Source organism: Arachis stenosperma, chromosome 1, assembly GCF_014773155.1.
Source record: "Arachis stenosperma cultivar V10309 chromosome 1, arast.V10309.gnm1.PFL2, whole genome shotgun sequence".
Taxonomy (NCBI): domain Eukaryota; kingdom Viridiplantae; phylum Streptophyta; class Magnoliopsida; order Fabales; family Fabaceae; genus Arachis; species Arachis stenosperma.
In genome coordinates this window covers 36,262,805-36,279,004 of record NC_080377.1, presented here as the reverse complement: position 1 = coordinate 36,279,004, position 16,200 = coordinate 36,262,805, and the positions used below count along the sequence as shown (strand labels likewise).

Genomic DNA, 16,200 nt, shown 5'->3' with positions numbered 1-16,200 from the left:
AAAGGTTCAATCTTTAAATTCTAGAATCTTATCTTTTAGTTTCTTGTTAGTAAAGTAATCAATTTTAATTTTAATCATATCTTTTTATCTTATCTTTTATATCATATCTTTTTCAAAATTTTATCTTTTAAAAAATTTGATTTTAAAATATCTTTTCTAACTTCTTATCTTTTCAAAATTAATTTTCAAATCTTTTTCAACTAACTATTCGACTTTTTGTTTGTTTCTTATCTTTTTCAAAACCACCTAACTACTCTTCCCTCTCTAATTTTCAAAAATACCTCCCTCTTTTTCAAAAATTATATTTTTAATTAATTAATTATTTTAAATTTTAATTTTAATTTTAATTCCCCTTTAATTTTCGAAAATTATTAACTACTCTTCTCATCTTATTCTATTTATTTATTCATTTACTAAACACTTCTCTTCATCTCCAATCTCTACCCCTATCCTCACCCTTGTGTTTGGATTATTCATTCTTCTTCACTCTTATTCCCTTTCTTCTTCTACTAACATAAAGAAATCTTTATATTTTGACATAGAGGATTTCTCTTCCTTTTCTGTTCTCTTCTTTCTCATATGAGCAGGAATAAGGAAAAAGGCATTCTTGTTGAAGCTGATCCTGAACATGAAAGGACTCTGAAGAGAAAACTAAGAGAAGCTAAATTACAACAATCCAGAGACAACCTTACTGAAATTTTCGAACAAGAAAAGGATATGGCAGCCAAGCCCAACAACAACAATGCAAGGAGGATGCTTGGTGATTATACTACACCTACTTCCAATTTTGATGGAAGAAGCATCTTAATTCCTGCCATTGGAGCAAATAATTTTGAGCTGAAACCTCAACTAGTTGCTCTAATACAACAAAACTGCAAGTTTCATGGACTTCCATCAGAAGATCCCTACCAATTTTTAACTAAGTTCTTGCAGATCTGTGAGACTGTTAAGACTAATGGAGTAGATCCTAAAGTCTACAGGCTCATGCTTTTCCTTTTTGCTGTAAGAGACAGAGCTAGAACATGGTTGGACTCACAACCTAAAGATAGCCTGGACTCTTGGGATAAGCTGGTCATGGCCTTCTTGGTTAAATTCTTTCCTCCTCAAAAGCTGAGCAAGCTTAGAGTGGATGTTCAGACCTTCAAGCAAAAAGATGGTGAATCCCTCTATGAAGCTTGGGAAAGATACAAGCAGATGACCAAAAAGTGTCCTTCTGACATGTTTTCAAAATGGACCATGATAGATACATTCTATTATGGTCTGTCTGAGTTCTCTAAGATGTCACTGGACCACTCTGCAGGTGGATCCATTCACCTAAAGAAAACGCCTGCAGAAGCTCAGGAACTTATTGAAATGGTTGCAAATAACAAATTCATGTACACTTCTAAGAGGAATTCCGTGAATAATGGGATGCCTCAGAGAAAGGGAGTTCTTGAAATTGATGCTCTGAATGCCATATTAGCTCAGAACAAAATGTTGACTCAGCAAGTCAACATGATTTTTCAAAGTCTGAATGGATGGCAAAATGCATCCAACAGTACTAAAGAGGCATCATCTGAAGAAGAAGCTTATGATCCTGAAAACCCTGCAATGGCAGAGGTAAATTACATGAGTGAACCTTATAGAAACACCTATAATTCTTCATGGAAAAATCATCCAAATTTCTCATGGAAGGATCAACAAAAGCCTCAACAAGGCTTTAATAATGGTGGAAGAAAAAGGTTTAGCAATGGCAAGCCTTTTCCATCATCTTCTCAGCAACAGACAGAGAATTTTGAGCAGAGCACCTCTAACTTGGCAAATATAGTCTCTGATCTGTCTAAGACCACTTTAAGCTTCATGAGTAAAACAAGGTCCTCTATTAGAAATTTGGAGGCACAAGTGGGCCAGCTGAGCAAGAAAGTCACTGAAACTCCTCCTAGTACTCTCCCAAGCAATACTGAAGAGAATCCAAAAAGAGAGTGCAAGGCCATTGATATAATCAACATGGCCTAACCTAGAGAGGAAGGAGAGGACGTGAATCCCAATGAGGAAGACCTCAGCGAACGTCTCTCAAGCAAGAAGGAGTTCCTTATTGAGGATTTAAAGGAATCTGAAGATCATATAGAGACCATAGAGATCTCATTAAACCTCCTTCTGCCATTCATAAGCTCTGAAAACTATTCTTCTTCTGAAGAGGATGAAGATGTAACTGGAGAGAAAGTTGCTCAATATCTAGAGCTATCATGAAGCTGAATACCAAGTTGTTTGGTAATGAGACTTGGGAAGGTGAACCTCCCTTGCTCATTGGGGAACTAGATACATGGGTTCAGCAAACTTTACCTCAAAAAAAACAAGATCCTGGTAAATTCTTAAAACCATGTACCATAGGCACCATGACCTTTGAAAAGGCTCTGTGTGACCTAGGGTCAGGCATAAATCTAATGCCACTCTCTGTAATGGAGAAGCTAGGGACCATTGAGGTACAACCTGTCATATTCTCATTGCAAATGGCAGACAAGTCAGTAAGACAAGTGGATTGGTAGAGGACGTGTTGGTAAAGGTTGAAGGCCTTTACATCCCTGCTGATTTCATAATCTTAGACACTAGGAAGGAGGAGGATGAATGTATCATCCTTGGAAGACCTTTCCTAGCCACAGCAGGAGCTGTGATAGATGTTAACAGAGGTGAATTAGTCCTTCATTTGAATGGGGACTACCTTGTATTTAAGACCCAAGGGTATTCGTCTGTAACAATGGAGAGGAAGCATAAAAAGCTTCTCTCAGTACAGAGTCAAACAGAGCCCCCACAATCAAACTTTAAGTTTGGTGTTGGGAGGCCACAGCCAAACTCTAAGTTTGGTGTTGAATCCCCACATCCAAACTCTAAGTTTGGTGTTGGGAGTCTACAACATTGATCTGATCACCTGTGTGGCTCCAAGAGAGCCCACTGTCAAGCTATTGACATTAAAGAAGCGCTTATTGGGAGGTAACCCAATTTTTATTTATCTAATTTTATTTTTCTTTTATTGTTCTTTAATGTTTTATTAGGTTCATGATCATGTAGAGTCACGAAAAAATACTAAAATTAAAAATAGAATCAAAAACAGCAGAAGAAAAATCACACCCTGGAGGAAGGACTTACTGGCGTTCAAACACCAGTAAGGAGCATCTGGCTGGCGTTCAATGCCAGAACAGAGCATGGATCTGGCGTTGAACTCCAGAAACAAGCAGCATCCTGGCGTTTAAATGCCAGGAATATACCCTGAGGAGAGCTGGCGTTGAACGCCAGAAACAAGCATGGAACTGGCGTTCAACGCTAGAAACATGCTGCAATTGGGCGTTGAACGCCCAAAATAAGCATCACTTCGGCGTTTAAACGCCAGAATTGTATGCAAAGGCGTTTTACATGCCTCGTTGGTGCAGGGATGTAAATCCTTGACACGTCAGGATCTGTGGACCCCACAGGATCCCCACCTACCTCAACTCACCTTCTCTCTTCTTCACCAATTACCTCAATCTCTCTTCCCCATCACCTCTTTACCACTCACATCCTTCCACTCTTCCCCATAAACCCCACCTACCTTCAAAATTCAAAATCACTTTCCCACCCAACCCACCCAATATGGCCGAACCTTAACCCCTCTCCCTCCACTATAAATACCCCTCCATTCTTCTTCATTTTCACACAACACAACCCTATCTTCTCCTCCTTGGCCGAAACACAACCTTCTCTCCTTCTCCTCCATATCTTCTTTTTATTCATCTATTCTTTCTACTCTTGCTCGAGGGCGAGCAATATTTTAAGTTTGGTGTGGTAAAATCATAGCTTTTTGTTTTTCCATAACCATTAATGGCACCTAAGGCCAGAGAAACCTTAAAAAAAAGATAGAAAAGGGAAGACAAAAAATTTTTCCATCTCAAGGGTCCATAGCTCATTAGAAGAGCATTTGACTGCACATCAAGAGAGTATGAGGAATTCCCTCATCAAGAAATCCCTGAGATACCTTAGGGGATACATTTTCCTCCCAATAACTATTGGGAACAACTCAACACGTCTCTAGAAAACTTGAGTTACAATATGGATCAATTAAGGGTGGAACATCAAGAGTACTCCATCATTCTCCATGAAATTAGAGAAGATCAAAGAGCAATGAGGGAGGAGCAATAAAGGCAAGGAAGAGACATAGAAGAGCTCAAGGACATCATTGGTTCTTCAAGAAGAAAGCGCCACCATCACTAAGGTGGACTCATTCCTTGTTCTTATTTCTCTGTTTTTCGGTTTTTATGCTTAATGTTTATTTATGTTTGTGTCTTTTCTACATGATCATTGGTATTGAGTAAGTATGTCTTAAGGCTATGAATAATTCCATAAATCCTTCACCTCTCTTAAATGAAAAATGTTTCTAATTCAAAAAAACAAGAAGTACATGAATTTCGAAATTATCCTTGAATTTAGTTTAATTATATTGATGTGGTGACAATACTTTTTGTTTTCTGAATGAATGCTTGAACAGTGCATAATTTTGATCTTGTTATTTATGAATGTTAAAATTGTTGGCTCTTGAAAGAATGATGAACAAAGAGAATGTTATTGACAATCTGAAAAATCATGAAAATTGATTCTTGAAGCAAGAAAAAGCAGTGAAAAAGCAAAAGCTTGCGAAAAAAAATGGCGAAAAAAATTAGAAAGAAAAAGAAAAAGCAAGCAGAAAAAGCCAATAGCCCTTAAAACCAAAAGGCAAGGGTAAAAAGGATCCAAGGCTTTGAGCATCAATAGATAGGAGGGCCCAAGGAAATAAAATCCAGGCCTAAGCGGCTAAATCAAGTTGTCCCTAACCATGTGCTTGTGGCATGCAGGTCCAAGTGAAAAGCTTGAGACTGAGTGGTTAAAGTTGTGATCCAAAGCAAAAAGAGTGTGCTTAAGAACTCTGGACACCTCTAACCGGGGACTTTAGCAAAGCTGAGTCACAATCTGAAAAGGTTCACCCAGGTATGTGTCTGTGGCATTTATGTATCCGGTGGTAATATTGGAAAACAAATTGCTTAGGGCCACAGCCAAGACTCATAAACGTAGCTGTCTTCAAGAATCAACATACTTAACTAGGAGAATCAATAACACTATCTAAAATTCTAAGTTCCTATAGATGCCAATCATTCTAAACTTCAAAGGAGAAAGTGAGATGCCAAAACTGTTCAGAAGCAAAAAGCTACAAGTCCCGCTCGTCTAATTAGAATTAATATTCATTGATATTTTGGGATTTATAGTATATTCTCTTCTTTTTATCCTAATTGATTTTCAGTTGCTTGGGGACAAGCAACAATTTAAGTTTGGTGTTGTGATGAGCGGATAATTTATATGCTTTTTGGCATTGTTTTTAGGTAGTTTTTAATAGGATATAGTTACTTTTAGGGATGTTTTCATTAGTTTTTATGATAAATTCACATTTCTGGACTTTACTATGAGTTTGTGTATTTTTTCTGTGATTTTAGATATTTTCTGGCTGAAATTGAAGGACCTGAGCAAAACTCTGATAGAAGGCTTACAAAGGACTGCTGATACTGTTGGATTCTGACCTCCCTGCACTCGAAATGGATTTTCTGGAGCTACAGAACTTCAAATGGTGCGCTCTCAACGGCGTTTGAAATTAGACATCCAGAGCTTTCCAGCAATATATAATTGTTCATATTTTATTCAAGATTAGACGACGTAAACTGGCGCTCAACGCCAGTTCCATGCTGCATTCTGGAGTCAAACACCAAAAACACGTCACGAACCAGAGTTGAACGCCAAAAACACATTACAACTTGGTGTTCAACTCCAAAAGAAGCCTCTACACGTGTAAAGCTCAAGCTCAGCCCAAGCACACACCAAGTGGGCCCCGGAAGTGAATTTCTGCATCAATTACTTACTTCTGTAAACCCTAGTAGCTAGTCTAGTATAAATAGGACATTTTATTATTGTATTAGACATCCTGGATCCTGGATTGTATTTTTGATCCTGTGATCACATTTTGGGGGCTGGCCATTCGGCCATGCCTGAACCTTCATCACTTATGTATTTTCAACGGTGGAGTTTCTACACACCATAGATTAAGGGTGTGGAGCTCTGCTGTACCTCGAGTTTTAATGCAATTACTACTATCTTTTATTCAAATTCAATCTTATTTCTGTTCTAAGATACTACTCGTACTTCAAACTGATGGATGTGATGTTCCGTGACATTCATCATCATCCGTCCCTATGAACGCGTGCCTGACAACCACTTCCGTTCTATAAGCGAAAGCTAGAGTGTGTATCTCTTGGATTCCTGATGCACGACGCATGGTTGCCCTCGCCTGACAACCGAGCCTTCCATTCCGTGAGATCAGAGTCTTCATGGTATAAGCTAGAATTGATGGCGGCATTCATGAGAATCCGAAAAGTCTAAACCTTGTCTGTGGTATTCCGAGTAGGATTCCGGGATTGAATGACTGTGACGAGCTTCAAACTCGCGATTGTTGGGCGTGATGACAAACGCAAAAGAATAATGGGATTCTATTCCGACATGATCGAGAATCGACAGATGATTAGCCGTGCCGTGATAGAGCATTTGGACCTTTTTCACTGAGAGGATGGGATGTAGCCATTGACAACGGTGATGCCCTACATACAGCTTGCCATGGAAAGGAGTAAGAAGGATTGGATGAAGGCAGTAAAAAAGCAGAGATTCAGAAGGAGCACAGCATCTTCATACGCCTATCTGAAATTCCCATCGATGATTTACATAAGTATTTCTATCTTTATTTTCTGTTTATTTATTATTATTATTCGAAAACTCCATAACCATATATTATCCGCCTAACTGAGAATTTCAAGATGACCATAGCTTGCTTCATACCAACAATCTTCCTGGGATCGACCCTTACTCACGTAAGGTTTATTACTTGGACGACCCAATGCAGTTGCTGGTTAGTTGTGCGTGGTTGTAAAGAAAGTGTTGAGTTAGTAAATGCGCACACCAAGTTGAATGCCATTATAAGAGATCACAATTTCGTGCACCAATAGAATATCACTAAAATTTAAAAAAAATATATACTTAACTAAATAAAAAATATCAGATTCATTAAAATAGGAAACTCACACATTCAGGGGTTGAGTCAGTAATGGACTGGGTTCTATAATAATAGCTTCAGTGCTTGGAGAAATTATGCCAATATCATTATCCTGAGAGCTGCAGAATGACACAGAAAATTGTTTAGAATAACTCAATACAGAATAACTAATGGAATAACATAAAAGTTACAAAAAAAATTTAACTAGAACTTAAGCATAAAGAGATTTTTGTTCAGGTTGTAGAGGATTTGAGGTGGATGTGTTTGCTTGTTATGGAGGTGGTGCAGGATGAATTGACACTCTAATGAAAACAAACAAAAAGTACATGATATTAAAAGCTTATATTTAACTAAGTGAAAAATATTAGATTCATTAAAATAGAAAACTCATATCTATATGCATTTGTTTTTCAACACCAATCTCACTCCCAAAATTAATAGTTGGGCTATTACTATAAAACACAAGAATTTATTTTGTGAGACATATGAATATGGTCTTAATAACACAGAAATTGTGCAGTATCAACTCAGAGATAGGATACACTACTTACTTGTCAAATTCTGGTACATTTTTCAGTTTTGGTTCTTCATGGATTTCTTTTTCTGTAAGAGGAGCATTTTCTTCTTCCATTGGTGTTTCTTTAACTTAGACATCTTCCTCCACTTTTTCTCTTGGCACTTCCAAACTGAATAGCACTAAAATTATATAAGACTGCATGGAAATTATTGAATAAAAATAAAGAAATTATGTTATATATGAGAACTTACAAGGTTGCAGACAGTAAACTCTTTTTTTCCTTTTTTTTATGCCGTCTTTTTCTTGAGAAAAATCTTAGAGATTCTTGTGTTTTTTTTTCTAAGTAAAAATATATGAAATTATACTTATGAACCAAGCTATTCATATTAAAAGCACATAACTTACACAATTGTAACACAATAAATTTATATTTAAGAAATAAAAAAAACAGTAAGAGAAATTACATGGGGACACTTAGTGCATTTAAAGACCCCTCAATGCTTGACTGTATTTGAGACACATGATTATTCTCACTCGACAAATTGACAATCGGTATTTTAAGAAAAATGAACAGCTTTTAAAAAATTATAACAAAAAAAATATAAGATCCTGATTTTACCATTCTGAAGAAGCATGCTGAGTTTCTGTTGAGTCTTCTTCATTTTGTATTTTTTAGTTTAAACAATCTTTCTTTTTTTTGTGTTGTTTTCTATGTAACATCTTTCTTTTTGGCCTTCACTTCTGCAGATTTGCCATTCTCTTTTGTTATTCTTTCTGATTGTTTTCTTTTTTTTTCTCCTTCCTTTCTTTTCTTTTGAAACAGAAAAAATTTTGATAAATAAATAAAATATATTTTAAAATAAATATGTAACTTCTAAATGTTACTCATAGTCAAAATCAGTACTTGTTTCTAAAGATGAAAGATCTATAACAGGCTTCTTTTCACTCTTCTTTAACCCTTTTTTTTCTTGCTTAATCTCTGCTCTTTTATGATCTCCTAAAATAAAAATAAAATTAATTAGCATATTCAGTGCTTAAGACAAAACATTGGCTGTTAATTTAAATGAAATTCATTGTTATTTTGTAACGAAATAATGATACCAAAATTAGAAAGAAATGAGTTCTTTTATTTTACCATTTCTTCCTTCCCCTCACGTTCAATCGTCTTAACGAGCATCTCACTTGTCCAGTGGGCAACCCACGACAGTTCAGGCGTCGTATTGGCTGTGGTATTAACAAATTTGGACTCATGAAAGTATATAATCATGAGTGCAAAAAGACACCCATCGATTAAGTATTTTCCTTCATTTTTGTGAGTTTTTATTCCTTTAATTAGGAAGTTCAGCACGTGAGTAGCCCAATTCCACTCTCGTGTATTTTTAGTATCAAGGATTGATGGCATGTGAATTGGGGAGACGTTGCTCATGGTTGTTGGCAATAAGAAGCATTTTTGGAGGAAGAGAATGAACATCCTCTTGAATTTTAGGCTATTTTTATCTCCATCTATGCTCATTTCCAACAAATATTTTGTCAAAGAAGATAATGAAGAGCCTTTGAAATTTTTAATAACTTTCTTTTGCTCCTCAGTGATGTCTTTATTTATAATCTTTTTTGAAAAAGCATCTCCTACAACAACACCGAAACAGGTAAACAAAAACAACATTATCAAATAATAAAAACATTGAAAGTTCATCATGAGAATATATTATAGAAGTAAATTTTACCTATTACAGTTAAGTCCAAGGCATCCCTTATCTTTACAGGGGTTATGGTGATTTTTCCATACCGTTTGATGAGAGTATTTTCATACAAATTAAAAGAATTAGCGAGTCCCTTCAGAAGCTTGTGTGTCACATTCAAGGATGGGATATGGTTCAGAGCACAAAATCCCATTTCATCCACAATAACTTTCTTCTCACTACTCATTTTTCTAAAAACATCAGCCATAGTTCTCGTAGAGCAGTGCAAATCATGAGTTTTCTGGAAAGTAATTGAAAATTATGTTATAAAATTTAATGCAACAAAAATAGAGTTGTTTTGTTTAAAATATGTTTACATGATATTTTGGTGCCTTCTTAGCTGTAATGTTTTTTCAGCAACTTTTTTCTTTGTCATTTTGTGTCTAAGGAATAACAAAGATGAATCACACTGAATGTAACTCATAATAAAATCCAAAAATTAGAAATGATCGATCATAAAGCTTATTAACATGTCTTAAATCACGTAAGAAACAATAAAACTACATAGAAACTTTAAATGTAATCCTATGACATGAATCACACTGAATTTAACTCATAATAAAACCTAAAAATTGGAAATGATAACACGAGAAGACTCATCAACATGGCTTAAATCAAATAAAAAATAATACAACTACATGGAGACTCTAAATCCAAGCCTATGACAAGGATCACACTAAATCTAAATCAAAATGACACCGAAAATTAGAAATAATAACATCAGAAGATTCATTAACATGGCTTAAATCAAATAAGAAAGAATACAACTACATAGAGACTCTAAATCGAAGCCTATGATAAAAATCACATTGAATTTAAATCATAATAAAACCCAAAATTGGAAATGACGACATGAGAAGACTCATCAACATGGCTTAAATTACATAAGAAACAATACAACTACATAGAGACTCTAAATCCAAGCCTATGATATGAATCACATTGAATGTAACTTACTATGATGGACGAACATTGACACAGACATGTGACACAACACGATACAGGATATGCCAACACACAAATTTTAAAATTTTATAAGATACAAGAACACGTATATATATAAAATATAAAGTATTTTTTAGATAAATAGTAATGATATTATAATATTTTATTGATATTAAAATATAAATTAATTTTATAATTTTTTTAAAGTCTTATTTTAATTATATAAAGTATTTAAAATATTTTTTCCTTTAATAAATAATAATATATACTATTTCTAAATATATTTCCAGAATACATGTTAAGAATAACGCTGGACATGCTGACACGCGATGGTATTTAGGTGTGTCCAAGTGAATCTGGAGAAACTTTTTTATTTTATATTAAGACACGGTTGGACACAGCAAACATGCGTGTCGGACGAGTGTCGATGAGTATCGTGTCCGAAATGCATCCGACACGTGGACACGACAAGTCAGCAAAGTGTCCGTACTTCATAAGTAACTCATAATAAAACCCTAAAATTGCAAATCATACCAGAAAACTCATCAACATGGCTTAAATCATATAAGAAACAATACAACTACATACAGACTCAAAATCCAAGCCTATGTCAAAAATCACACTAAATCTAAATCAAAATGACATTGAAAATTGAAAATGATGACACTAATAGACTCATCAACATTGCTTAAATCACATAAGAAATAGTACAACTACATAGAGAATCTAAATACAAGCCTATGATAAGAATAACATTAAATTTAAATCATCATAACATGAAATGATGTAACCAGAAGACTCTTCAACATGGCTTAAATCATATAAAAAACACTAGAACTACAAAGAAGCAAAAATTTACCATTTAAAATCAAGTTACCTTCAATAAAGCTTCATCTTTTTATTTTTTATGAATGCACAGAGAGCTTTGCTGAGAGTTTTTTGTTCGGTGTTGTTGTTGATGATTTAAATAGCACAAAGAGGTTTGATGAGATATTTTTCATTCGGTGTTGTTGTTGATTATTCAACCTAGAAGAGAGAGTTTGAGAGTCATTTCAAGTTCAGTGTTGAAATGAGGTTTTGAAATGGTCTTTCGTGTCAAAGAGCGCGCATTGAAATGTCGTGTGTGTGTGTGTGGAGAGGGAGAGCGTGTTCGCACGCGCTGGGTAATGAAGATTGTTTTTGTTGAGTTTGGGCCAACTTGATTGGATTTGGCTACCAAAAAGGCTTGTATCTATAGCATTGCTGATTCTTTTCATCCTTTTATGAGTCTCCAACTCAAAAAAAAACACACCAAGAAAAACATTGAGTACCGTAAGAATTACTGTAAAAAATGAATAAAATTCGACGGTACAGTATTTATCGTTGAATTTTGTGTCAAAATTTATCCAACAGAATAAACCTCACCAGTAACAAACTACTGTCGAATTTATGTATCCGGCGGTAATTTGCATTGGATTTAGCGGCGTGATATGGATATCAAAAGAACAAAATCTGTTGCAGCTTCCCGTAAAAAATTTTTCAACGGTAACATTGGCACCAAAGCATACGGCTTTGCACCCCTTTACCGTCGGATTAATCCAACAGAAATATTTTTCTAAGTTTTTAATGAAAAATTAGCCGGGTTGTTACCGTCGGTATATTTCGAGTAATTCCGACGGCAGGTTATTGTTTTTAAATAATTTTTTTTCTTCATCTATAATGTACCCCGATAATTAACAATTGAAACAATGTTTTAAACTTGATGTGAAATATCAAATATACAAATTAAAAACACTGAGTGATGGTAATTGAAATATTTGAAGCAATGCTAATTATATTACATTCTTCTCAAAGTTTGGTAAAGAAATACATAAGATAGAACTACATTTACATTAACCTTATTCAAATTCATTATCTTCTTCCTTTGGTTCACCATCCTCTTCTTCTGAGATAGTTTCCTGGTCATCGAACTCGTCCTCTTCTTCTTCGTCGCCATCGATTCCTTCTTTTCACTACAAAAAAATGATGAGTACCATCAAATTGACAGTCAAAAAATGAATAAAAATCGACGGTATAAACCTCACCGATAACCAATTACCGTCATATTTTTTTGTCTGGCAGATTAACTGCCCAAAAAACCATTTCGTTATCGATGGATTTTTCTGCTTGTAACGTCGTCACCACAATACCTTGTTTCTTGCACTACACCGTCAAATTATTCCCTCGGTAAATCTAATGGAAATCTCAGTTTTTTTTAAATATTGTGACGTAATTTTTTTAATTTTAATTTTAATTTTTTATTTTAAATCTATTTTTCACACAATTAATGGTCAATTTATAAATAATAGAAAGAAATTATGTAATACTAAATATCAAATATTCAAATAAATTAAAACTCAAATAAATACAACGAAACAGTAAAACAAAGCCCTAACCACTAAAGATCCTAGTTCTAATAGTAGTAGTCGTCGTCGTTCCCGTGGTCCTGCTGAGGCAGCAGAGAAGACAGTGATATATGTGTCCTACTAGTAGCACGCTTGCAACCAGCAAGGCCGATACCAGCGTTGCCCCTCTAAGCCTGGTGGTAGTGCGAAATTACACTTCGCACTATTTAACTAGCAAGTGCATTGGGTCGTCCAAGTAATACCTGAGTGAGTCAGGGTCGATCCCACGAGAATTGTGGTTTGAAGCAAGCTATGGTTATCTTGTAGATCTTAGTCAGGTGGACAGAAGAGTTGTTTGTTTTTTTAAAGCGCATAAAAGTTGGAATAAGATGGAATTACTATGTTTGATTATAACTAGTAATAAGAAGATGGTTAAGGCTTGGAGATGCTTTGTTCTTTATGATCAATTCCGGTCTTACTGTCTTCTTCAACTGTGAGTGATTTCTTCTATGGAAGGCTGTATGTGATCAACGCCGGTTGAGAGTTCGCCAATGCTCCTCTAGATCTAAACTCCAGGGTTAGTGCGGATCCATTCTGACTGAGGGTGAAACTCCTGCAGTTCATTCTCTTTGGTGACCCTACTCAAGTCGCCACAGACAAGGTCGAATCTTTCAGATCAGAGAATGTTGTGTCTGGTTCTAGCCTCTACTACAAAGACTCTAATCTCCCTGTACTTCAGCTGAACTGGTATCTCGAGAAGTCCCCATCGAAGTTGTGGATTAACCTTCTAAGAGATGTATGATCAAACTAGTGGTTCATCATTGTCCGATGAAAGACTCACTCTGAACCCCTGTAGAATGAGATAACCTTGTGCTGGTGCAACGCATTCATAATGATAAAGAACGGATATACATCTTAGAATAGAGAATCAAACACGTATTGAGATAGAACAGTAGTACTTTATTAATCCATAAAACTCAGCAGAGCTCCTCCCCTCAACCTAGGAGGTTTAGAGACTCATACTGATAGAAAATACAATGCTAAACGAAAATATGGCATAAAGTTGTCAAAAGTCCTGAACAAGGGTTATCCCCGTCCATCTATCAAGAAGGAACTGAAGACCTATTTTAGAACTGATGAGGGGTTCAAGTATTGCCGTCTGATGAATGTCGCTAACAAGGCTTTGCTAAGGTCGTCGAAGTATACAGGTGGGTCGGCGAACTTCATGAAGACGAAGAGCATGCTAGTAAGTAGTTTGCTAATGTTTATTAATTATTACTTAAATTAGTTGTTTCTTGATTTATTTTTTTGGTTGATTTCAATATGTGTAGTCTAAGTCGTTGGATCGTGAGTCGACACTACTAAAGACTTTCAAGTATACCCATATGTTGAAGGCCAATAAGGAGAGATTTGCTGATGAGCAGTCTGTGGCTCATTATGTGAGTTTCAATTAATTTTAAGTTTGAAATTTATTCGGTTTAAACTCAATTAACTATTATCCTAATAACAACGTGTGTTACACAAGAGGATTACACGCAGAGATTGTAGGCCGCAACCCAACAACTCAGCTGCCTAGTGGGAACGATGACCCCGGCTCTAATACCTCAGTGGTAGATCCTAATAGGGTATGGCGCGAGACCGCCTCTGAAAAATTCGACGAAAAATCTGCCTGTAATTAGTGTCGGACGAAATACAACTCCAGTAAACAATTTTCGCATTGTTCATACCGTCATATTCAATCTGATAGTAAATTCGACGGTATTCAATGTTTTTTCTTGTAGTGTATGGGTTAAGCTCTACAAGAAAAAAACCCGAAGTCAACAAAAACTAAACATGTTATTAAAATTCATAAATTTTTTATGCATTCATCTAATTTCTCAAGAGGAGAAGAAGAAAATAGGAAAAAAAAAAGGAATTCCAAAAATTGAAGGAAGAATGTAGATAATGAACCACATCTTTCTCTTTCTCTTTTTTCTTTCTCTTTCTCTTTCTCTACTAAGACAGCAAAAATGTTCGTGCTATTTAGAAAGATGCAGATGCACAAGAAAAAGTTTTTGAAATATCTAGTGATAATAGAGAACGCAGTAATAGTTGAAGAAGTGGCAAAAGGAGATTGCAATAATAACGGCGACATTAGATTTAGATGGAGAAGAAGAAGGATAAATTCATGAAAAAGAAAGGTGGGAGTGGACAAATTTAAAAAGAAGATAAATTTGAGTTTACTAAAAATCTAAGAAGTTGAAAGTTGAAGATAACTAATGATAGAATTAATTTTAGAATTTATTATATTTTTCAAATAGAATTAATAAAAATTTATCAATTGATATTTTGTCGAACATAAATTATTTTTTATGGATATAAAATTTATTTATTTCTTTGGTAATCAATTTTATCAAGATTTAAATTTTTCATGGTACTATTTATTCAAAATTTGTCTATTGAGAAAAATTAATTTTAATTTGCTGGTAGTTCAACTTCTACACTTCGCCATGTATATTCTACTCGGCGCACACCGTTTTCTTTTTCCCCTCACCTTATAGCTTTTGATTTTGTTGATAAGACACTATTCTAACTACTTTTGAATGTTTTGATGAAGTATAATCGTTTGGAAGAAAAAAGAACGGTATACATAGCCTCTTCACTCTTTTACTTTTTCTACTTTTACTTTCCTTCCTTTCATTAAACAATTAATCATTCCATCGGTAGTATCGTAATCGTGTTTAATAATATATAGAAAAATATTATTTTAACAATGAGTAAAGTATTATTTTATTTTTAATATTTTGGATAAATTTTAAAATTATTTATGACATTTAAACCGTTTTATTTAAGTTTTTAACATTTTAAAATTATTTTAATATTATTCAGCTGTTAATGACCTGTTAAAAAAATTGACGATAGGACAAAAAATAATACATTACGATTTTAAAACGTTAAAAATTTAAATAGAATAAAAATATTAGAAACAAAAATGATACATCACTCTTAAAAGAATTACCAAATCAAATAAAATGATAATAAATTTTAACAAAATAAATTACATTACAAATTTAAAATTTTACTCATATATATTTATAAAATAACTAGTATATAAATTTTTTAAAAAAAATAAGAGCATATATATATATAATAAAATATAAATTATATCTTTTTATCTCTAATATATCGAACATCTTTAATATTTAAGTTAATTAAATTTTATTTTTAACTTTCTAATAAATTTTTTTAATAATTTTAATTTTTTATGACAGATAATTATTTAATTTATTTTTAAATTTTTTTCTTAATCAAAAACAAATTTACTTAGAATAAAAATAATATAATTAAGAGTAAAATTAAAAATAAATTTATTTTGAAATAAAAGTAATGCGATTAAAAGTAATTAACTTAGATATAATTAAAAAATAATTGAATAATTATCTACTATAAAAAATTGATATTAGTGAAGAATAAAATTAAAATTTATTTTAAAATTAAAAATAAAATTTAACTAAATTAAATATTAAATAATTTTGGTACATTAAAGACAAAAGGTATAATTTATATGTAATTGTATATGTTTCA

General features: G+C 33.9%; 1 non-coding gene across 1 annotated transcript; it reads right to left on the bottom strand.

The window, feature by feature from the left end:
* Positions 1 to 1,116: 1,116 nt before the first annotated feature.
* Positions 1,117 to 1,220, bottom strand: LOC130953573 (small nucleolar RNA R71). Its single transcript, XR_009075747.1, has one exon. It is a non-coding gene; the product is annotated as a small nucleolar RNA R71 (small nucleolar RNA).
* Between the last annotated feature and the right edge of the window lie 14,980 nt (positions 1,221 to 16,200).